This window comes from Balaenoptera borealis (genome assembly GCF_965194805.1).
Source record: "Balaenoptera borealis genome assembly, chromosome: 4".
Classification (NCBI taxonomy): Eukaryota; Metazoa; Chordata; class Mammalia; order Artiodactyla; family Balaenopteridae; genus Balaenoptera; species Balaenoptera borealis.
The window spans coordinates 76,655,021-76,680,170 of record NC_138861.1 but is presented as its reverse complement, the minus strand read 5'-3'; positions in this window follow the sequence as shown (position 1 = coordinate 76,680,170).

Sequence of the window (25,150 nt, the reverse complement as noted above, 5' to 3'; positions counted from 1 at the left end):
CCAGTAGTGGGATTGCTGGGTCATATGGTAGTTCTATTTTTAGTTTTTTAGGGAACCTCCATACTGTTCTCCATAGTGGCTGTATCAATTTACATTCTCACCAACAGTGCAAAAGGGTTCCCTTTTCTCCACACCCTCTCCAGCATTTATTGTTTGTAGATTTTTTGATGATGGCCATTCTGACCAGTGTGAGGTGATACCTCATTGTAGCTTTGATTTGCATTTCTCTAATGATTAGTGATGTTGAGCATCTTTTCATGTGTTTGTTGGCAATCTGTATATCTTCTTTGGAGAGATGTCTATTTAGGTCTTCTGCCCATTTTTGGATTGGGTTAATTGTTCTTCTGATATTGAGCTGCATGAGCTGCTTGTATAGTTTGAAGATTAATCCTTTGTCAGTTGCTTCATTTGCAAATATTTTCACCCATTCTGAGGGTTGTCTTTTCATCTTGTTTATGGTTTCCTTTGCTGTGCAAAGGCTTTTAAGTTTCATTAGGGCCCATTTGTTTATTTTTGTTTTTATTTCCGTTTCTCTAGGAGGTGGGTCAAAAAGGATCTTGCTGTGATTTATATCAAAGAGTGTTCTTCCTATGTTTTCCTCTAAGAGTTTTATCGTGTCTGGCCTTACATTTAGGTCTTTAATCCATTTTGAGTTTATTTTTGTGTTTGGTGTTAGGGAGTGTTCTAATTTCATTCTTTTACATGTAGCTGTCTGGTTTTCCCAGCACCACTTATTGAAGAGGCTGTCTTTTCTCCATTGTACACTCTTGCCTCCTTTATCAAAGATAAGGTAACCATATGTGCATGGGTTTATCTCTGGACTTTCTATCCTGTTTCACTGATCTATATTTCTGTTTTTGTGCCAGTACTATACTGTCTTATTACTGTAGCTTTGTAGTATGGTCTAAAGTGAGGGAGCCTGATTCCTCCAGCTCCGCTTTTCTGTCTCAAGATTGCTCTGGCTATTCGGGGTCTTTTGTGTTTCCATACAAATTGTGAATTTTTTTGTTCTAGTTCTGTGAAAAATGTCATTGGTAGTTTGATAGGGATTGCATTGAATCTGTAGATTGCTTTGGGTAGTATAGTCATTTTCACATTGTTGATTCTTCCAATCCAAGAACATGGTATATCTCTCCATCTGTTGGTATCACCTTTAATTTCTTTCATCAGTATCTTATAGTTTTCTGCATACAGGTCTTTTGTCTCCTTAGGCAGGTTTATTCCTAGATATTTTATTCTTTTTGTTGCAATGGTAAATGGGAGTGTTTCCTTAATTTCTCTTTCAGATTTTTCATAATTAGTGTACAGGAATACAAGAGATTTCTGAGCATTAATTTCAGTATCCTGCTACTTTACCAAATTCATTGATTAGCTGTAGTAGTTTTCTGGTAGCATCTTTAGGGTTCTCTACGTATAGTATCATGTCATCAGCAAACAGTGACAGTTTTACTTCTTCTTTTCCGATTTGTATTCCTTTTATTTCTTTTTCTTCTCTGATTGCTGTGGCTAAAACTTCCAAAACTATGTTGAATAAAAGTGGTGAGTGGGCATCCTTGTCTTGTTCCTGATCTTAGAGGAAATGTTTTCAGTTTTTCACCATTGAAAACGATGTTGGCTGTGGGTTTGTCATATATGGCCTTTATTATGTTGAGTAAAGTTCCCTCTACGCCTACTTTCTGGAGAGTTTTTATCATAAATGGGTGTTGAATTTTGTTGAATGCTTTTTCTGCATCTATTGAGATTATCATATGGTTTTTATTCTTCAATTTGTTAATATGATGTATCACATTGATTGATTTGCATATATTGAAGAATCCTTGCATTCCTCGGATAAACCCCACTTGATCATGGTGTATGATCCTTTTAATGTGTTGTTGGATTCTATTTGCTAGTATTCTGTTGAGAATTTTTGCATCTATGTTCATCAGAGATATTGGCCTGTAGTTTCCTTTTTTTGTGACATCTTTTTCTGGTTTTTGTATCAGGGTGATGGTGGCCTCATAGAATGAGTTTGGGAGTGTTCCTCCCTCTGCTATATTTTGGAAGATTTAGAGAAGGATATGTGTTAGCTCTTCTCTAAATGTTTGATAGAATTCACCTGTGAAGCCATCTGGTCCTGGGCTTTTATTTGTTGGAAGATTTTTAATCACAGTTTCAATTTCAGTGCTTGTGATTGGTCTTTTTATATTTTCTATTTCTTCCTGGTTCAGTCTCGGAAGGTTGTGCTTTTCTAAGAATTTGTCCATTTCTTCCAGGTTGTCCGATTTATTGGCATGTAGTTGCTTGTAGTAATCTCTCATGATCCTTTGTATTTCTGCAGTGTCATTTGTTACTTCTTTTTCATTTCTAATTCTGTTGATTTAAGTCTTCTCCCTTTTTTTCTTGATGAGTCTGGCTAATGGTTTATCAATTTTGTTTATCATCTCAAAGAACCAGCTTTTAGTTTTATTGATCTTTGCTATCATTTCCTTCATTTCTTTTTCATTTATTTCTGATCTGATCTTTATGATTTCTTTCTTTCTGCTAACTTTGCGGGGGGGGGGGGTTGTTCTTCTTTCTCTAATTGCTTTAGGTGTAAGGTTAGGTTTTTTATTTGAGATGTTTCTTGTTTCTTGAGATAGGATTGTATTGCTACAAACTTCCCTCTTAGAACTGTTTTTGCTGCATCCCACAGGTTTTGGGTCATTGTGTTTTCATTGTCATTTTTTTCTAGGTATTTTTTGATTTCCTCTTTGATTTCTTCAGTGATTTCTTGGTTATTTAGTAGTATATTGTTTAGCCTCCATGTGTTTGTATGTTTTACAGTTTTTTCCTGTAATTGATACCTAGTCTCATAGTGTTGTTGTCAGAAAAGATACTTGATATGATTTCAATTTTCTTAAATTTACCAAGGCTTGATTTGTGACCCAAGATATGATTTATCCTGGAGAATGTTCCACGAGCACTTGAGAAGAAAGTGTATTCTGTTGTTTTTGGATGGAATGTCCTATAAATATCAGTTAAGTCCATCTTGTTTAATGTATCATTTAAAGCTTGTGTTTCCTTATTTATTTTCATTTTGGATGATCTGTCCATTGGTGAAAGTGGGATGTTAAAGTCCCCTACTATGATTGTGTTACTGTTGATTTCCCCTCTTATGGCTGTTAGTATTTGCCTTATGTATTGAGGTGCTCCTATGTTGGGTGCATAAATATTTACAATTGTTATATCTTCTTCTTGGATTGATCCCTTGATCATTATGTAGTGTCCTTCTTTGTCTCTTGTAATAGTCTTTATTTTAAAGTCTATTTTGTCTGATATGAGAATTGCTACTCCAGCTTTCTTTTGATTTCCATTTGCATGGACTATCTTTTTCCATCCCCTCACTTTCAGTCTGTATGTGTCCCTAGGTCTGAAGTGTGTCTCTTGTAGACAGCATATATATGGGTCTTGTTTTTGTAGCCTTTCAGCCAGTCTATGTCTTTTGGTTGGAGCATTTAATCCATTTATATTTAAGGTAATTATCGATAAGTATGTTCCTATTACCATTTTCTTAATTGTTTTGCATTTGTTTTTGTAGGTCTTTTCCTTCTCTTGTGTTTCCTGCCTAGAGAAGTTCCTTTAGCATTTGTTATAAAGTTGGTTTGGTGGTGCTGAATTCTCTTAACTTTTGTTTATCCATAAAGGTTTTAATTTCTCCATCAAATCTGAATGAGATCCTTGCTGGATAAAGTAATCTTGGTTGTTGGTTTTTCCCTTTCATCACTTTAAATATGTCCTGCCACTCCCTTCTGGTCTGTAGAGTTTCTGCTGAAAGATCAGCTGTTAACCTCATGGGGATTCCCTTGTATGTTATTTGTTGCTTTTCCCTTGCTGCTTTTAATGCTTTTTCTTTGTATTTAATTTATGATAGTTTGATTAATATGTGTCTTGGCGTGTTTCTCTTTGGGTTTATCCTGTATGGTACTCTCTGTGCTTCCTGGACTTGACTGACTATTTCATTTCCCATGTTAGGGAAGTTTTCGACTATAATCTCTTCAAATATTTTCTCAGACCATTTCTTTTTCTCTTCTTCTTCTGGGACCCCTATAATTCGAATGTTAGTGCGTTTAATGTTCCAGAGGTCTCTGAGACTGTCCTCAATTCTTTTCATTCTTTTTCCTTTTTCTGCTCCTTAGCAGTTATTTCCACCATTTTATCTTCCAGGTCACTTATCTGTTTTTCTGCCTCAGTTATTCTGCTATTGATTCCTTCTAGAGTATTTTTAATTTCAGTAATTGTATTGTTCATCACTGTTTGTTTGCTCCTTAGTTCTTCTAGATCCTTGTTAAATGTTTCTTGTATTTTCTCCATTCTGTTTCTGAGATTCTGGATCATCTTTACTATCATTACTTTGAATTCTTTTTCACGTAGGTTGCCTAGTTCGTCTTCATTTATTTGGTCTTGTAGGTTTCTACCTTGCTCCTTCATCTGTAACATATTTTTTTGTCATTTCATTTTTTTTTTTCTTTTGATGGGTGATGCTGTATTCCTGTCTTACTGGTTGTTTGGCCTGAGACCTCTAACCCTGGAGTTTGCAGGCAGTTGGATAGAACCAGTTCTTTGTGCTGAGATGAGGACCTCTGGGAAGTCTCACTCTGATTAATATTCCCTGGGGTCTGAGGTTCCCTGTTAGTCCAGTGGTTTGGACTCGGAGCTCCCACCACAGGAGCTCTGGCCAACATCTGGCCTGGGAACCAAGATCCTGCAAGCCAGTCGCTGCGGGTTCCTCCCATTCCCTTAGGTATCTGTGGTCCCCCACTGGTGCCTGGTAGGTGCCCTAGTTGTGCGGACACACGAATTCTGCGTCCTCCTAGTATGCCATCTTGACTCCCCACCACCGATAATGACTTTTCTTAGGCATTGAACTAAGCACCCTTCAAGTCGCACAGCAGAATTTCCCAACCTTGGCACGATTGACATTGGGGCCAGATCCTTCCTCATTGTGGGGCCATCCCGTGCCCTGTAGGATGTGTAGCAGCTTCCCTGGCTTCTCCCGGCTAGCTGCCAGTGGTGACCAGTTCACCCCACCCCACTTGTGATGTGCTCTCAAAAATGTCTCCTGATGTTGCCAAATATCTGCTGGGGGGCAAAATCATCCCCCATTGAGAACCACTGGCTTAGAGCATTTAATATTCACAATGAACAGGTGAGGCTGGAACGACTGATATTCCCATCTTACAAGTGAAGAGGCTGAGCGTCTGTGCAGCCAAGTGAGGGAACCAGACAAGCCTGTACCTGCCCCACCTACAAAGCTGGAGAAGAGTCGCTTGGACCATCTCCGATCTCACTTGTAGAGGTCTGGGGAGGTGGGGGAGGGACAAGAGGAAGAGCAAGATGTGCTTTCAGGAAAGGGGACAACTGCTTCCTTCCCATGTCCACCATGGAGACAGACACGTCCTGCCCAACCTGGGGCAGCCAGTGAAGCCAGGTGGGACCAAGGTGGAGTAGGTGTCCTGGGAGCTATGATGAGAGAACGCTTCAGGGAAAGATTGGCAACTGTGTCTACTGCTGCTCATCACCTGATTTCAGGAAACTTAGCTCAGAGATCTGGCCAGTGAGGAGGTCACAGGTGACCCTGCAAAGTTAGTCAATAGTTTCTAACAATTTGTATTAATATATTATGAAAACCATGCATATGCTATTATTATTTTAGATTTAAAAAAAAACCTTCATAGGAAGGCCATGTTTATCCCCATTAAAAGCATTTCTAATTCCAACTATGGTATAAAATAGAGCAGCACCTTAAGATGAATGTTCTGCAAAAGAGGATCATGGATTCTGGGCCCCCCTCCTCCTTTGGAACAAGTTTGAGATCCTGGGAACAGTGACTTAGTGGGAGATAGACATTTGCCTGAGGGAAGAACTGGTCTCCGCTTCCCACACAAAAAGGGGCACAGCCATCGCTCCAGAACCAGACCAGGATGTGAAGGCCCAACATAAACCATTGTCCATGCCCAATGACCACCAGTACAGAGGATTCAAAAGCAGGACTGCTCTGGAAAATTCGAAATGTGAGACAGCCGAGGCCCACCTTCCATAAATGAAAGGGGAGAACTGTTCACTCGAGCCAAATATAAAACACATGATAATGGTAAAAATGTTTGTTTTTTCCTTATTAAATTGTGAGGTAACTTCCTTTCTGATTGCATGATTAAACTTGGAATTGCAGCAAATTTATGAGATTTGTGATACAAACTGTCCCCTGTAATAAATGGTGGCATAAAATGAGCTGTGGGTAAAATGGCATAAGGAAAACTGTTGACCTTGGATCCACTGCCGATTGCTGCCTGGAACACGGAGTTCATCCACAGTAACATTGTTACCATTACAGTTAGTACCTTCAAGGGGTCCTAAGTGACTCCCTGGGAGTAGCAGTTAACGGCCTTTGGGTGTTTTCTATTTTCTCTCTCTCTTTTTTTTTTAATGCCACAATTTTTACTCTGAAAAATCCCTGTTCCCGCTAACTGAAAAGTACAGTCTTTCTGGGGAAAGAAAGGCAACGTTCAAAATGAATTCTTCGCTGCTATCACTTTACCAACTCTGCTTCCAGTTGGAGTAGCCTGAGGTAGACAACCCTAGGGGAGCCAGTTGTCCACAATCTCCTATTCATTCTCCAACTTTCTCTCCATCATCACCCCTCTCCCATCAAAGAACAACCCTACTCATCCCTCCCCTATTTTGTTTCCAGCGTTGTCAGAGTGGTGTATAGTTTATGAGGTGCTTTGGCAAACAGGGTTTCCCACAAGTTAGGAGACCAAAGCCACTTCCTTTGACTGAGGCTGCCAGCATACTCAAAATGAAGGGGAAAAAGACCAAAAGAAAGTTGTAAAAAATTATGGAACTGTTAAAACATTCATACTGGGCAACTATTACTTTTAATGTGCATACACAAATGCCGTTCAATGCAACACAACTGCATCTCATTGATAGTGTATATACATACATGTGTGTGTATAATTTTCAAAAATATAAATTTGAGACAATTTGTGAATGTGAGGCCAAAGGGCTTCCTTGGCTCCCCTCCCCACCCCATTCGTCTACCCACTCAGCCCAGCTCACATCTACAGGATGGTTGCTCTTCTCAATAAGCCTTTATGCAGAGGAAGAGTGTGTATTCATAGTTTTCCACTTGATAAAGAAGGACACTAAAGCCTGGAAGGTTGGGTGAGACTCCTGAGATTGCAAAACTGAGTGGTGAGCAAGGAATTGAACCTAGGTCTTTGTACTCCAAAATCAGAGTTCTTTCTACTATGGGGCCTTCCATCGTCTTCCAAAATGCTTTCTCCAAATAATGAGAATTCACTATGGTTCTCTTCTTTAGAAAGAGGCAGATAGCACCCAGTGGCACATAATTAAAGAATAAACGTGTGTAAACTGCATGGTAATGGAGGAAATTCAAATGGGGGTAGAGGAGGAAGATAGTCTCAGTCCCAGGACGGCAGCTCCCCCAAGACCAGCAACCTGTTCTGTTCTGAACTTCATAAACTCTGTACTGCGCTGTCTCCCAGGCCATCTGAGCATAGTAAGAGTTCATTCATCCAGCCAACATTTATCGTGTGGACCATGTGCTGGGTGCTGGGTGCTGGGCAGCATGTTGCTAAGATGACTCAGGAATTCTTTCTGACCTCCAGGCACCCGAGGCTCATAGAAGAGACATGGAAGAGACCGCAGGTACCCACAGGATACACTGGGCCATCAGGCAATAATTTCAAACTAAGTCCAACAATAGAAACTCTTCGAATAAAAAATAATCCCATAAAATAGACTTCTATACAAACATTGGTAGAATTGTAGGTCTTTCTTTAAAATTGAGGCATAATTGACATATAACATTATATTGGTTTCAGGTGTCTAACATAATAATTCAATACTTGTACATATTGCAAAATGATCACCACAGTAAGTCTAGTTAACATGCATCACCACACACAGTTACACATTTTTTTCTTGTGGTGAGAACTTTTAAGATCTATCTACTCTCTTAGCAGCTGTATATACGATACAGTTTATTAACTATAGTCACCATGCTGTACATTACATCCCCAGGACTCCTTTATTTTATACCTCTAAGTTTGTACCTTTTGGCCTCCTTCACCCATTTTGCCCACCTCCTTCCTCCACAACAATTGTAAGGTTTTATTAAAAAGATGAGCCCAAGTATTTTTAAGTGACTAACACATGTTTAAAATGGAATGTAGAATATGTTCTCTATGTAGATCTAAAATATAGATAATCTAAATACAGAAGGAAATACACCAAAATATTAGCAGAAGGTGTCTCTGAGTGGTGGGATTGTGCCTGGTTTTAATGGAATTCTAATTTGAGTTTATCTGTTTTCAAATTTAATAAAAAACATGTTTTACTCTTAGAATAAGTAAAGACCCAGTAACGATCAGTTTGGCTATCTCTGCAAAGAATGTCACAAATCACAAAGGAACGCTTATTGTAATGTCCAGCAAAAAGAATCAGTAAGGAAATTATGTAAGCAGTATGCTCTCTACTTCATATATTAAAACAATAATAAAAAGGGGGAAAAAAATCAAACCCTGAAGGACTGGAAGGTAATATGCTAAAATGTGACAGATGTTGTCTTTGGAGAGTAATTTTTTATCTCCATTTTCATGCCTTTTTTTCAAGTTTTCTACAATAAGCATGAATTGCTTACATGGTGTTAGAAATTAAACAGTAAGTGATTAAGCAGAAATGAACTACAGGGGGCATCCCTGGTGGTGCAGTGGTTAAGAATCCACCTGCCAATGCAGGGGACACGGGTTCGAGCCCTGGTCCAGGAAGATCCCACATGCCGCAGAGCAACTAAGCCCGTGAGCCACAACTACTGAGCCTGCGCTCTAGAGCCCACTAGCCACAACTACTGAGTCCGCGTGCCACAACTACTGAGCCCGTGCGCCTAGAGCCCATGCTCTGCAGCAAGAGAAGCCACAGCAATGAGTAGCCTGAGCACCGCAAGGAAGAGCAGCCCCTGCTCACTGCAACTAGAGAAAGCCCGTGGGCAGCAATGAAGACCCAATGCGGCCAAAAATAAATTTTAAAAATAATAGATAAATTAAAAAAAGAAATGAACTACAGGACTACAGGAGTGAGGAAAAGGTTAGAGTGGATATTGATGTTTCTGAGAAGTGTAAGAGCCCACCCCAGGGTGGCAATAATTTGGCCTCTGACTCCCACAAAAAGTGGATTTTTCCACTCAAAAGAGATTAAAATACCCTCCCCATTACCAGAACACACCAAAAATGCTATTTTAAAATTATCTTGGCAGAGGTGAGAGACCTAAGAATGCAAAGTTACAGAATGAGTCAGCCGAGGCAGAGAGACAGCTGAAGCAACACAGCCATTTCTACTCAGCTGCTAAGGCAAAAAGATAGCCTTTAGCATAGCATGGTGAGGCAAACCATGCCTTCCAAAGAAAACATTTGCTAAAAACTTAGTACTTGAAGACTGTATTCTCAAGAAATGTAAAGTCGAAGAACTTTCTACAATGAGCATTTAAAACCCTGATATTAGATGAAGGCCTCCTAATGGTACTATATGGCCTGACGCAAAATGCCATCTACATGTGTGTCCCCAAAACAGACTAAAACTAAAACTAGCTTAATCCAGGCTGGCCCAGACTAGTTTTTTTGGAGGATCTGTTTTTCCCTAGGGAGGAGCAAATAGAGCTGGTACATCCGCTAAACGTCAATGATTTTCAACCAAACTGTTGTCAACTTCATAAAGTTCTTGACTTAAAGAACCCCCTCGAAAATAGTTATGGTTGCTGTGCTTAGGGGCACTCTACCTGCCAATCATTGTCTAAATTCTGATGCCAACGTGAACAAAACCAAATCGAATAAGAGCTACCAACTATTTTTAATTTGTGTCAAGCCCTTTACAAATATTTTTTATTTTATTGCCAAAACAATTGAATGAGGTAGGAAACATTATAAATCCTATTTTACAGACAAACAGAGGCTTTCAAAGATTAAGTAATTTGCCCAAAGTTACTCAGCTAATAAGTGAGAAAACTAGAACTTGAATCCAATCTCTGTGACCCCCCAATGCCCAGATTTTAACCACCCAACTTTGTTATAAGGAATTTTTTAAATCTGTAACTCTCTACAGAATTTAGTCATAAGATTATTTCTGTCTGAATATACTACATGTTGTACATGATTACTCTTTATTATTGGGAAAAAATTAAATCCATATCAAAAATGTTACCTACAGTACCATAAGCATGTATTAATTTTTAGGCACTTTATACAAATTAACTCATTTAATCATCATAACAATCATGTGAAATCTGACTATTATCCCCATTCACAGATGAGAAAACTGAGGTGCATAGACATCAAAATCATACAGGAAAAGGCAGAGCAAGGATTTGAACCCAGGTCTGATTCTTGAACCTATGCTCTTAAGAGATACTCTACAGCTAGTATCATATAGTCACGCAAGCAAAGATATGACCCACTGAGTGAGTGGTGAAAATATTTTCTCAAACCATCATTAAATTAAGTGCTTTACAGGCAACAGGTTAATGGTTCACTGATATCCACCTATCTTTCCAAAACCTAGTATGGGTAGAAGGCCACGCACAGGATGTCGTTGCGTGTGACTGTTTCAGTAGCTTATTCAGGTTGAAGGCATAAGCAATGTACTACCATGCCATCTCCAAATCCTGTCTCCTCCTTACTGAATTTTCTTTTAAAAAATTCCATTTGTCTATCCACTCCATTAAAAAACAATTTTTTTGTCTTGAGTGCAAAGCATCACCAGGAAGATAACAACTTAAAGAGAAATGAGAGTAAGAGATCCCATGGTTCACCTTATTGAAGTGAAAAAGCAAAGTTACATGGGACTTGGGCAGTTGTCTCAGACAGCAAGTGATTCCTCAGTAAGAGAAAAGGCCCAAGCCAGCCGGGGAATGAATGATCACTGAGAACCAGAACTCTATCCCCTCAGAAAATCTTCCTTCGTCTGCCCTGAGCATTCAGGTCAAATATCAGTGGATCTCACTGTCCCTTCAGTTTGCCAGACTAAGACCTGTCATGAAAACTCCTTACAATTACTCTTCACATTTTTGTTTTCTTGATGATTCTATCATATGGTGACAAACTCATTTAAATTGACCTCTATAATAAAAAAAAAATTTTGAAACTATAATATTTCAAAGCTGGAGGAAATTTAAATTGTCATCTTGATACCATTTCACCCATTTGAATATCAAAACACTGAAACTGACAAAGATACAAGGACACACATGTTCATAGTTTGTTGGCAGGAACTTGAATTGTTGCACAATTTTGGAAATGAATCTGGTAGTATCTTTTAAAATTAAAAACATACATTTTCTTTCATCCAGCATTTCCACTTCTGGAAATCTATCTGTTAGAAATAAATCTACCCAGTATATAAGGATATACGTGTAACATTTGTACTATGTGGTATTAAGCAGCAATGTAAAAAGAAAGAGTGAGATCCACATCTATTTATCTAAAGAAATGTCTACAATGCATTTATTAGGTGAGAAAAACAGGATGGGGAAAAATAGATATAGTCTGAGGAGGGAGGGAGGGAGAGGAAGATAGAGGGGGAAAAGACTAGGTAAAATGAAAATTTGAGAAAAATACTATAATCTAAAGCCAAATGTAGACTAGATAATAGAAAATACTCCCTTAATTCCCCGTGTGTAAAGTGATACAGTAACAGTACGTGTCTCAGAGAGTTATTCTAACAATCAAATGAATTAATGTATTTAAAGAGCTTAGGACAGAGCCTGGCACATACTAGTAGTAAATGAGTGTTTTTGTTATTTTAAAATTCTATCTAGGGCTTCCCTGGTGGCGCAGTGGTTGAGAATCCGCCTGCTAATGCAGGGGACACGGGTTCGAGCCCTGGTCTGGGAGGATCCCACATACCCCGGAGCAACTAGGCCCGTGAGCCACAACTACTGAGCCTGTGCGTCTGGAGCCTGTGCTCTGCAACAAGAGAGGCCGCGATAGTAAGAAGCCCGCGCACCGCGATGAAGAGTGGCCCCCGCTTGCCACAACTAGGGAAAGCCCTCACACAGAAATGAAGACCCAACACAGCCATAAATGAATAAAATAAATACATTAAAATAATGGCTTCCTGTATAATTCAGTTAATTGACATTAAAAAAAAAGATAAATGTGATAGAAGATAATATGGACGCATGAAACATTGCTTTGCTCAGATGACGGGATTTTTTTTTTTTTTTTTAACCCTAGTTCCCCAACCAGGGATTGAACCTGCACCCCTTGCACTGGAAGCACGGAATATTAACCACTGGACCACCAGGGAAGTCCCTGGAACTTTCTTTTAATGTTGCTTTTGCCGTACTGTTGGGGATGGGGAGAGTGAGTTCATCTCTAAGTCTCCTTACCCGAAGGCAGAACTACATCTCCTCCATGAAGGCAAAGGGGTATGTCTACCAACCCTATTTTTTTATAACTGCCATCAAATAACTGCCTTAAGTGTTGTATTTCCAAAGTTTAATCCACAGTAGACTGCTTTCCTTTGACTACAGTGACCATCTATTTAGAATCTAACATGGAAACACTTTTTATGACAAAGGATTTTTGAAAACTCTTGCAAAAAGGCATAAAAGTTAAATCACATTTATTTATGCTTTTAATAAATAAATGCCATTTATTGAAAAGAATTAATTTTCATAAAATCAGAGCTGTGTTGGACAGCCAAGATAAAGACTGACCATCTGTCTGGGCAAATCCTCCCTGGAGCGCTCACCCTCTCGTCTCAGTGGAAGCACACAGTGTTACCCTTTTCATAAATCTTCATATATCTGAGGATACCATTCAACTTTGTTTTAAATGGAGTGGCCACATTCTGCTGGCTACGGCCCAATCCCTCCAGAGACCAGCCGAGAACATAAAACTTTGGAAAAGAGCCTGGAGGATGCCAAGTCTAGAGAAGGATCCTGAGGCTTGTGTGTCATGTTCCTATAAACATAAATCACTGTCTCCATGTCGGTCGAGAGCCCAACCCCATCTGATCCCCTCTCAGAGGGATTTTCAAATTCTGAATAGCAGAAGGCACTAAAGAGTTAAGAGCATTTCTTTGCTGCTGGAAAAACTGGCTCTAGAGCCAGAAAGGTTAAATTATAAATCTTTGGCAACACAGTTTTTTCTATGTCATTTTCCTCTGGGAGTAGATGAGGAACAGCTGGATGTTTGGATAGAAAAACCACTGGAAAAACTCGAGTTGGTTAACAACACTTTTCCCAAACCTTCACTCAGCCGATTCCTTGCCATTCTGGTCTCAGCTCCATTGTCACCACCTCGGAGTCTCTTTCCCTGACACTCAACCCCATGCCCTCCTCTTAAACATATCACTTTCTTTCTCTGTGGCACTTATCACTATCAGGAATTATTTATTTGCTTATCACCTCTCTTCCCACCAAAATATTGAGCACAGAGGTTTTCTCTGGCTTTTCACTGCCACGTCCCCAGTGCCTGAAACAGTGCTGGTGCATAGTAGGTGCTTGATGTTTAAATTTGTTGAGTGCATTGAACATGAGTGAATAACCATTGTGCATTTCTACTTCTATTTTCCTTCCAATTTTCCTTTAATGAGCATGGATTTCGTTTATCATAATCGTAACAATGTTTATTCTTTTAAAAGAAAACAAAACAACAACAAAAAAAATCTGCCTACCTGAATTCAAACTCCACTTTAAATACTTAGGAAATCTAATTAGTGTAGGCTCTTAAGGATTCTGGAAGATGGGGGTCTTGTCTTACTCATTTCTGTGTCCTCAGCATCCAGCGTAGAGCCTGACACAAGAGTGGACACTCAACGAGCAGATGACTGTGTATTGATCATGTGCCTGACGCTACGCTCATTGTTTTCCTACTCGTGATCTTTCCCATCTCATCATCCCAACAGTCCCATGTAGTTGGATTGTAATCCACATTTTACAGATGAAATAACTGAGGCTTAGTAACTTCAAGTTTAAAAACTTGCTAGTAAGCAGCAGAGCTAGTGTTTGAATCCAGGTCTGCAAAGTCCCCTAACTGTTGCACCTTCCAGTCTCCCAAATTTCCATAATACAAAGTCACTCAGCAAAAGTTTTCCCTTTTAGGAGGGGCAGTGAAATCAATGGTGTTTTGTTCCTATAATCTACGTGCTCTAATTTTGGCCAGATTGCCATTATATCCAGGACAGGACCAGGCACAGAGCAGGTGTTCGATGAATACTCGTTGGTTTGGTGGGTGGGTGGGTGGATGGGTGGGAGGGACGAAGGGAGGGAGGGCTTCTCAGAGGACCATCAAGGAAAAAAAGGCCAACAGTCCTTTGCCTTATGAGATGGATGACCTTGGCAATGTGGAATCAGAGAATCAGCTTCCTGCCTCTGTGACAAATGCTGCTGGCATCTCCAATGCCTTTTCCTGACAGAGGAGCATTCTACCACACCTGTAGGCATATCAGCATTTCTACCTGGCATTAGTAATCCCTAAAGGAGGTTCAAACCCTGAATGGCTTGACACTGTGACCTGCTGGGGAGAGAATGGGGAGGGAAGGGACGGAGAAACACTGGAATCTGGGGTGAAAATTCCCTCTCCCACCCCTGGTTATATTGTCATACTAAGGAATACATTTTAAGATCAGACTCTAAAAGCCTGTGGCTGCCTTTGCTTGGATCCAAGATAGGATCAATGTGTGTGGGGAGAGAAATCATTAGTAAACTACTTTCTCTGATGCCTGTGAAAACTACAGGTTTGCTCTCCTTAGAAAAGGCATCTTATTTGAAGTGGTGTGGAAATTCATTGTTCAACTGCCTGTTTTCTCTGCAGGTCTGAGCTGGAAGGGATCAAATCTGTTTTATTTAATTGCTGTAGAGCCAGCTTTGCCACAGTGCCTGGACACACAGGAGCCATGCAAGCGTATTTGTTAATTTATGCATCTGATACATATCAATTGAATGCAGATCAACAGTCCGCTATTTGCAATTCCAAACTCCAAAAAGCCCTGAAAAGGATGGCAAGCTTCATTGGTAGGGACTCCTGACCTAAATAGACATGAAGCTATTCAAAGTCTTTATTGATCTCCCTTAATGTGAATATTCGTATATTCTGCACCTTTCACTGCAGATCTGCAAATGTGTTTGATCATAGGATGCCACCCCAGGCCCTTGGGGGTGTTACATAACTTAGTGGATTGGACCCCGTGACCTTTCTAAAATGTGAAAATTCTGAATTCCCAAAACACTTGGACCCCACGGGTTTCAGATAAGGGGTTTGGGATGTGTATCTGTTTGGATGTGTATAAGGCATTGTTGTAGGGGCTGAGAATACAATGGTGGGTGGAATAAAATCAAGGTCCTTGCTGTCATGGAGTTTGCTTTCCAGCTAACCAGGCAATAACACAGAAGCAAACAAGATCATTTCTGAAGGAGACAGGTGTTCTGGAAAAACTCCATCAGGAAGGAGAATGGGATAGAGATGTAATGGAGTACCAGAGAACTCTTCACTAAGGAGACTTAAATGAAGAGAAGAAAGCAGGTGTGAGATCTGGTCAGGCACCAACACCAGTTCATTCTGAGAATAGGGACCAATAGACCATGCTTGTTCCTACCTCAGGACCTTTGCACGTGCTCTCTCTTCTGCCAGGAAGAAACAAGTCACTTAACTCTCTTGAGCCTTGGTTTTCTCACCTGTGTTTTGCTCAGGGTTGCACATATCTATAAAGTGGCAGGGTTGGCACAAGAACAAAGGCTTTATGATTGAGAGTCACATTTGCAGCTGAGAAGGGAAACAGCCATCTTGAGAGGTTTTGAGGACTAGGTAGAAGTTCTCTATGAACCATTATAACGTGCCACAATAGCTGATATGACCGCATAGAGATCTCTCCTTTCCTGGCAGTGAAGACTCAGCTCTGGGCAGCATCTCCCTGAGCCACGAATGTGGACCATTCCACAGAAGGCTTAGGGCCTGGCTAGTCTGTCTGTGAATTGCTCCTTCCAAGTCTTGCACTCCCTCCACATGGGGCTTGAGTCTCCAAAGATAAACAAACATGGCATGGGCACCCCAGAGAACCCTCATCTCCAGCAACAGTGATGCCAATGCAAAACACTCCTTCATAGGAACCAGCACCAAGCTCACCCCAGACGAGGTCTCCCCAGACAAAGGGGTTGCTAGTGAGCATGCAGTCTTAAATTGTTCTGTTGTTATTATTGCTGTTATTGTTGCTTTTTCCTTGGTCTTCTTGCTTAAGAGAAAGTAGGGGCTGCTATAGGGGCAATGCTTCCATCTGGAACGAATGCGCCTTTGTTGTGGACAAGCTCTGAGTGGAGGACTGCCATGTACCCAGTGATAAAAATGGCCAAAGGCCAGGCAGGATGCTGAAGAGCATGACCAATCGCCAAGGAGGGGTTTATGGTCTTGTCCATTTTATTGTGCCATAACATCCCTCTTTTCAGCTTTAGATGTCAGCAGCTGGTGACAAGCTTAATGGCTGATGAGTGGAGGAGACAGCCATGGATCCCACAGCTTAGCTCTCCCCCAAACTGGGATGGGTCACCCTTCCTTGGCCGGCTTCACGATCCCAAGTGAGCAAATTGGAGAATATCGGGTAAGCCTGGACAGTAATCCAAGGGGATCCGCCAGGTTCTTCTTGGCTGAGTAAGGCTTTTTTCCCCCATTTTAAAGAACTGTTGATCTGACAAAGGGAAGAGAGGATTTATAGAGTAACGGGAACCGTATGGAAGAATGGCTAAAACATTAAGGTCTCCTCCTTTGTCTTCTATAATTTTGCATCAGCTTCTACGAGGGTAGAGGTTGTATTCTAAATTGTTCTAGTCTCTTCACTCTCTTTAATAAGACCTCTAAAAATGAACATGCTGTCTTGTGTGCCTAGAAAGGACTTGTCAATGTCTCTTTTGCGCTTCTGTCCACTCTTGTCTGATATTCTTCGTACTTTCACTCTGATGAGTTTAGAAATGTCTCAGCAGAGTAGCTGCCATTTCTGAAAGACTCCACGGTTTACAGAATACTTTCATATGTATTGTCTTTTGGAAGGCTCTGAAAAATAAACTACTAATACCTTTGTAAAGAGCCTTCCTTAGTTCGCAAAATAGTTACTGGGCCCTCCTTTTAAATGACTGCATTTCCCACCCTTTTTCTGTCTTTGTTGACTTAAGTTCAAAGTCAGGCTAGCAAATCTGTTTTGTCAGATGGGAAGCTGGCAGCGAATGGTTCAGGGAGGCTCCACGCACAGCTCACTATGTTCCCCCATGCCCAGAAGAATCTGCCGTCTTCCCGAGAAGTTAGCAGCACTGTGCTTTCATTTATTTATTTAATGCTGCAATGGCTTAAGCCAGTCTGCGGGAAAAGCCCTTGAACACTGGGACCTGAGGGACGGGGGGATTCCCAGACCAGCTCTAAATCAGCCCATTCCAGCTAAACAGTCGTTACACTTTATAGGTGCCTGCTTGCCCTTTATTATTTTGGACTACCAGGCTGGGCCTGGAAGTGTGGTACATCCAGCGCCCTCGCAGAGCAGCGGCTGGCAGACCAGCCCTGCTGTTTCAGTGTTGGAGGCGGCAGTTGCAGGGGAAATACGGTAACTCGCCGGTCTACAGCGGCACTTCCGGGAAGAGCCCCTGGGGTGCCGCCTTTGGGACACTATTAGCGAGCACGTGGCAGCCTCGCCCAGCTGGGGCTGCTGATGATTGAAATGTGTTCAAACTGTGGTCAGAGAAGAGGTGTGGGGAGGAAAAGAGGCGAGAGAAGTCTTTAATGAGGATGCTTGCTCTTCTCTTGAATATCTCCTGGGACAGGTTGCCAAACGCCAGTCTGTTACTCAAATGAGGGAAAATAACATTCTTTCGTTTCTGTTTCCAGTTTGCTTCATGAGCTAACACTGTAAACTGGCTTGTCTCCTAATCTTACCCCCACGGCTCATCTCTATTACCAAATGATCCCATCCTTGAGAAAGATCTCTGACAAGCAGAGTGCTATATAAATGCAAAAAATCAGTATTCAGTATTTCATTCACATTGCCAATAGAGAAACTTACAAGGATATTATAAAAGAAACATCCCCTTCGCTTTTGAAGCAAATGTACATTTTCTTGTTAATAAACATTTCCTTCCCTCTAATCTGCCTGTGTTGGACACAAGGACTAAGAATTCGTATTTCCTAAAGAAAGCATGTAAAGCCAGTACTGCTTTTCTCTTAAGTAGCATTCATTTAAATGATGTGCTCTATAGTCGATCCGCAGGGACTCTAGAATTTTCTGTAATTTGTCCCTTTTCTTTTTCCTCATTGGATAATAATTTTTCAGAATAAAATCTTTTGGTGTCAGTATTTTCAAAATATTTCAACACATTAACCATTCCTGACCAGGCTACTGTGGAGCTCTATACAATTAAGTTACTAAAGATCTGAGTTCGAGATTCCAGCTCCGTGTATCCGAATGGAAGCTCTCATATAGATGAAGCATTCTGACCACCACCCGGCTGAAAATTCCCCACTTGTGTCTGGCTGATTCTAGACACCTGGGCATAAGCCAATGTAAGTGCTTCCTCAAAGACCTTTAGCAGAAGGAAAACAACTAAATAGATGTTTCCTGACTTTGTTCTTCGATGAATATATTCTTACTCTTAAATATACTTTACCCCTGATAATTTAGAGATCTACCATTGCTGAGAGGATATCATGGATGAGAAGTGTCCTAACATTGCTTTTGTAAAGGTAACATCCTGGCTTGATGAGACCGGAATTGGCAATAGCATCTTTGCAGGGCTTTTCAAAGAGCAACAGGAATGGAAAAAGTTCCCTGGGACCCATTCCCCGACTGCTCCATTTGCGCTGATAATGACTTTATCTCACCATGTTTTCCAAATGACCCATCAAAAGCACAAGTTCCCTTAGGAGCACAATGGAGCTGAATATCTGTCCCCAGAACTCTCTTGGGAAATGAAGGACCCAAAGTTGCTGGAACTCGGGCTAAAATTTAAGAACAAAGAGATGGGGTGCGGACTGCAAACTCGATTTCCTTGAATTCGAATCCGCAATTAAATCTTCCCTTTGCCATCAGAACACATCTTTCCTATGCACCTTGATGCCTGGTTGCATACACAACAGATGTACAGACACAGTAGATGATTAATTGATGCACTGAGACCTCTGCAATATGACTTTTAAAGCTTTCAGACCAAAGGAAGTGATCTGCATTTGGGCACCGAGCCAAGAGGACTCTAAACCATCTTCCTAAACAGTGCGCCTGGCCCTTCTTCTTTATCCCTGGTGCTCTCAGCAGCCCCTCCAAATACATATGCACTCTCACAAGAAAGAAGTGACTGTCAAGTGTGATTCAACCAAGAAAGGAGGTCATATAAATTTTTAATTTCTACATATGCCTCCGAAAAATGTATAAGTTGTTCCACAAACAGAAATGCTCTTCCTTGCCCGTACTGCTTCAATCGGTTCAAGCTCTCTGGCAATATATTCAGCTCACGAAGTCCCTTCCTTCCTATCTCCCACGACACACTTACAAGAACATCATAACCAAATTATCTGAGAAGAATTTCTCAGGCCACTCAGACAAAGCCGTCTCTTCCAAGCGAGGGGTTACCCAATGAGAGAGGGAATCTTGCTTCCATTCCTGCTGACACATCTCTTTCTGCCTGGGTTTTATCTTTAGCTCCCTAGTAATCCAAACGGAGTGAGGAAACCTCAAACAAAAGAGCCTCTTTTCTGCTTTACACCCACTTTTTTGGGTCAGCACAGAACAACCATTATTAAATGGTTTTTGGTGCAAAGCAGCGGCCTTGGGTAAGCTAAAATGTTTGTGACACCAAAATAAAGAGGTTCCACGCTGCTAAAACCTCAGAGGCACGCAGGGAACAACTAAAACGAAATTCAGCTCCAAGGTTTACTCAGCCTGACTTTAACTCTTGTCTGCCTGATACACCCTCATCCAGAAGAATCGGCAGAGACCCCGGGTGGACAAAAGAGGGCAGTGCTCGCTGTGTCTTTCATTCTGGCTCTTTGCTCTGTACGGAAATGCAACTGAGCCAAGAGAAAACTATGCCCAGCATTTCATAACACAGGAAGTGGGGAAGTAGATTAGATATTGGACTCTGCAGTCACCGCAGAATGAGCAGTGCGTTTGTAAAAATCCCTTTTTTTTCCCCTCTGACCCAGGGAGAGCTTTTTGGTCTTGTTTTTTATTCAGATGGACTAAACCTCTCAAAGAAAATAAAGGAAGAGGTCGTCTTTTTCAAACTGTAACATCTCATAAAGGCTCATTGAGTTCCAACCCTTCCTTCTGAAGACGAGGACCAGGTCTGGACATTTATCATTTGCTTCTCTTTGTGTTCAGATTTTATTATCAGCATGTGGGGAAAGGGAGTCGGATTTTCCTCCCGGAGGTACTTAGAGGAATTTCAGTCACTTCAAAATAAGACTCCTGTATGCCCTGGGCGTAAAGAAACTAGGACCTAACAAGGGAATCCTGTCTCCTGCCCGGGATGGCACCTTATTGGGTTGGACTAGATTTACATTTTGGAGAAAGAGTTTCCATGGACATACTATTTTACCTAATAAAGGATTACAACCTGAGCATTCAAAAATGCACATTTTACCAACATATCCACCTATTTTTTAACTATATGTATACCTACTGTCTTCTCTTTTGATAAGAAAGTACTCTTTAATCCCAGATTAATTCACTCCTTTCTACGCACATTTTTGAACTCCTGACGTGTGTAAGCCTCTGTGTTGGACACACAAAGGTGAAAAGGACACTGTTCTAGCCTTTAAGAGACTAAAGGCTAAAATCAGGTTAGAATAATCAGATGAGGCCATAAATAACCATGAAACAAGGCAGAATGGAGTTCACGTAGAAGAAAAATACAAACAAATAGCAAAAGGAGAGGTTGTATTCATCTGGAGCGGAAGGCTGAAGGGAAACCTCATAAAAGAAAGAGCCTTTACATGGGACCCTGAAGAATAGGTAGGTTTCCCAAGGCAGATGAATGGATGGTCAGAGAAGAGAAACCCAGGACTGAGCAAAGGCAGGTTGGCAGAGAGGGATGCGGCCAGTCCCGAGCAGCCAACAGCCCGTTGCTAATGCTTGTAGAAAGAAGAGGTAAAAGAAGAGGCTGGAAATGCTAGCTAAAGCCACACCATGGAGAGCTTCAGCATTAGGCCAGTGGACTTGATTCCAAAAGGCAATAATAGGAAACCATTAGGAGGTTTGAGGCGAGCAGGACCAGGATTAGAGTTAATTTTAGGAAAATTAGTCTGATATGGAGAAGGAGAGGGGATTCAAGGAGGGTAGCAGGAAGCGAGGAGACCAGTTAAGGCACTATTACTGCAGAAACACTTGGGATGAAATGCTGTGGTAGCCAGTGCAAAAGGAAAGAAGGGGACAGTGGCCTTAAAGGTTTGGCAGCAACGTACCTACTGAGCGGGGAAGGCAGGGCAAGAGGCAGGGGGCCAGAGTGAGTTCGCAGTGAAAGTGTCATTAGTAGAGGCACAAAGGGAAGGTGGAGAAGCTGGTCTGGGGGAAGGTGATCATGGCTTGGGCCTGGGTGTGTTGACTACGAGACTCCTACAAAATATCAATATCGAGATGTCCAAGGGATGGCTGAAAACCAGGACGGGTTCTCAGAGACAGGTCAAAAGAACAGCACATTCCAGGTTGAAGTAAACCAAGGTGATGTCTGAAGATTGCCATTCTAGAAGGTTCCACCCTCTTGATACCCCAAACCGTGGTCTAAGGCAGTTTGCAGACCTCTCTCAAGGTGCTGTTGATTTGGGAATGTTGCGTTCTTGCATCTCTTTTGGTTTCTACTTGTCTTGATATTGGTATACAGCATCCTAAGGAAGCCCAGTTTATAAAAGGATTAATGTGAAATGCAAATTAGTCCTGGTAAAAGGGAAGGAAATTCATATTTTCTTTACAAAAGGATTATTCAGATAGAAAATGCTTTATCATTGAATCCCATTAAAGGGCTTTGAAGGCATTTTAAAAATATAATCTGGCCCGTATATAATCAATTTAAACACAGCCTTCTAGGCAAACCTTCGTTTGAAAGCAAGGTATATTCTAGTGATTCACACAGCCTTGCTGCTTCATTCCTGGGGCAAATTGAAACAATGGTATTGGAAATGAAGATGGGACATTAGGAGGCACTATGGTACAACGGAAAGATCTGGAATCAGGTTTAGACCTGGCTTTGCCCCTTACTAGCTTTGTGAGCACAAACATAAGAAAATAGAATGTTCTGCCCAAAGCGAGCATTACACAGGCAATTCATGTGAAAGTGCTTTGCACAGTTCCTGGCGCAGAGGGGCTGCTTAATAAAGACCTGAGGCCTCCTTGTGTAGTCCAGTTGGAAACCTCTCTTGTACCAAAATGAGTGCGTCCCCTCTGTCTCCTTCCCATCTTTGCGGAGTGACATGGGACACACCATCTCCCCCAGGCCATGATTCTTCTTCAGAGCTTTGCGCTCTTGTAAGTATTTTCGGTTTTGGGGTTTGGGGTTTTTTAAATCAATAACATGGAATGCAGGTCCTGCCCTTAACTAGAGGACAAGCACTTCAGACCTGAACCAGAGGCGTTACCTCTAGGAGCTCAGAACTCCAAATGGCGCCAGACCCTTCTCCCCATACTCCGGGACCAGATGAGGGGGTCCTTCCTCGCTCCTTATTCTCTTGGCCTCCAGGAAAGAGTCAGACCATCCTCAAAATCTTGACTTAATACTAAGCGTTAACAGCCTGCATGGTACTATTCTGGATCCTAGATTGCATGTGCTTTCAGGAGCAATATTCTCTTTGAACCCCATGACAAGGCTGTGAGAAACTAACAAGGCACAGCCTGTGGGGATCACATCCCCGCTCCCCTGCTCATTCGCCATGTGGCCCCGGGCAGTCACTTGCTCTCTCTGTGCCTCAGTGTTGCCTCTGTAAAGCGGAGCTAATGGAAGTATCGCCCGCGCATCAGTTATCACAGAGCTTAAGGAACATGACTGTGAAAGCTTCTAGGTCAGGGCCTGCGACACAGCAAGTACACACTCTAAAAGTGCACACTCTCCCGGGGAGAAAACCGAGGCTCAAAACGGCTAAGCACCAGCTCGATATTACACGCCTTCAATGACAAAGCTGGAGCTTAAACCCAGAACTCTTGAAAAATACAACCACACATAATTTGATCAAGAGAAAGCAAAATAAAGGGCTTTCTGTTCCCTCTCTTTCATTGAGAATTTCCCTGCTGGAGCTACCTCTGTCCCGCTCATCCCCCTCCTTCCCTTCTTGCCCCCCCCAAAAGGTTAAAGGTCGGGTTTTGCAGGAAAGTTGTGTATTGGGATCAGTCTCAGATTTACCGCGCTCTCACCTCTGAGCCAGTCCATTCTGCGGGGCTCACTCATCTTCAGTCGAATTCTCTGATAACCCCATTATTTCCAATTATCTGTTTGGCAAATACTAATTGAGTCAGCATCCTGTTAGGCACTAGATGAAAAGATATGGCTCCAACCCACTGGGTGACATTTAGTAGAGTCATTGTTTACCAGAAGCAACTGAGTTACCAGAGGAAATTATGGAACGTTCTCCTCTTTAAAAATAGGACGGTTTCTTAATCAGCGGCCTGTCTGGCTAACTTATCTGGAAGACAAGAAAGCAAAGGCCTGGAAGAGATTCATATCAAGCTGGGGGAGGCTTGTTCTTTGCAATTTGACTAACAGCTCGGAGCAGAGCTCAGCCGTCCCCTCCTCCTTCCCTAGGGTGCCTTCTAGGAAGACACGGCATAACACGGTGGTGAAGAGCCCAGGCCCCAGTGAGATGAACGCGCTTTGCTTCCCAGCTCTGCCACTTGCCCCAGTGCAGTCTTGGGCAAGTTACTGAGCTCTCTCAGTCACAGCTTCCTTCTGAGATTCCTCACGTGAGGCATAAAGAGATGGGTATGCAGAAGGCTTACTGGAGGGCTTGACACACAGTACATGCTCAGTGGATGGTGACTTACAGTGTTATCACAGGGCAAAGGCATACTGTCCTCCATGGGTGGGGGAGGCGCGTGCCTACACGGGCCGAGGCTTCTTAGACTGTGCTTCTCAAGGGGGCTGCAGTCTGCTCCAACAGGGTTCCAGGAAAGCCGGAGCCAGGTCTGTGGCTGCTAAGTGGTGGGCCAGCCTGTCTGCCTCCAGCCTGGCACCCAGACACTAATGTCATCAAGTGGCCAAGCCACCACCCTTTACAACAGCCTCTACCTTGTCTCCCTGCTTGCATCCTGGGCCCCTCCTGTCTAGTGCTTTTTTTTGCCCTTTTATGATGCAACCACATTACTGTGAGAACTTGTAGTTTATTCATTTCCACATATGTGTAATATTTTTATATTCACAATTTACTTATTTATTTACTATTTTTTGAAGTTTTTGATATTATGAACAGAGCTGCCTGCTAGACACCCTCAATTTGTCAAGGGTATAGACTTGTAGGAGCTAAATTGTCAAGATAGACAATATGTGCATATTCAGTGTTATTAGGTAATGATTTATAGTTTTATTATCAAATTTTTGCCAGTCTGGTGGGTGTGAACTAACAGCTTATCATGGTTTTAGTTTGCATGTCTAGGAGTAATAGTGTGATTAGGTATCTTTTTATGTTTATTTATTTTTTAATACATCTAACTCAGCCATGCACGTACATATTTTCAGACCACGGGATGGATTCATCTTATTTATTGAACTTTCTGCCTTATCCCTCAGCTTTCTAACTCACTGGGAATCCACATTTGCAAATGTACTCAACTCCCAGCACATGCCAGACTTGATTATGTCTACCCAAGTCTTCACTCACTGCTTCTACAAGAATCACATTGCTTGAATGGAATTTTGTTGTTTTCAGTGTATTTCACTCAGTTTGTTTTTTAGGGCTTTGCTCTTTATTTGCCTTCTCGTTGATATTTTACTACGTTTTCCCTCTTTGTCTTCTTTCTCCACTCCCCACCTAGCCATTGCCTCCTGCCAAACCGAGTTCCAGATTTAAACATCTTCACGTGGATAGAATGTGGAGTCTGTGTCTACACAGGCAAAGTGGGGAGCTGAGGCAACTATCTTTTTTTTACCTTTTGACCCCCTTCA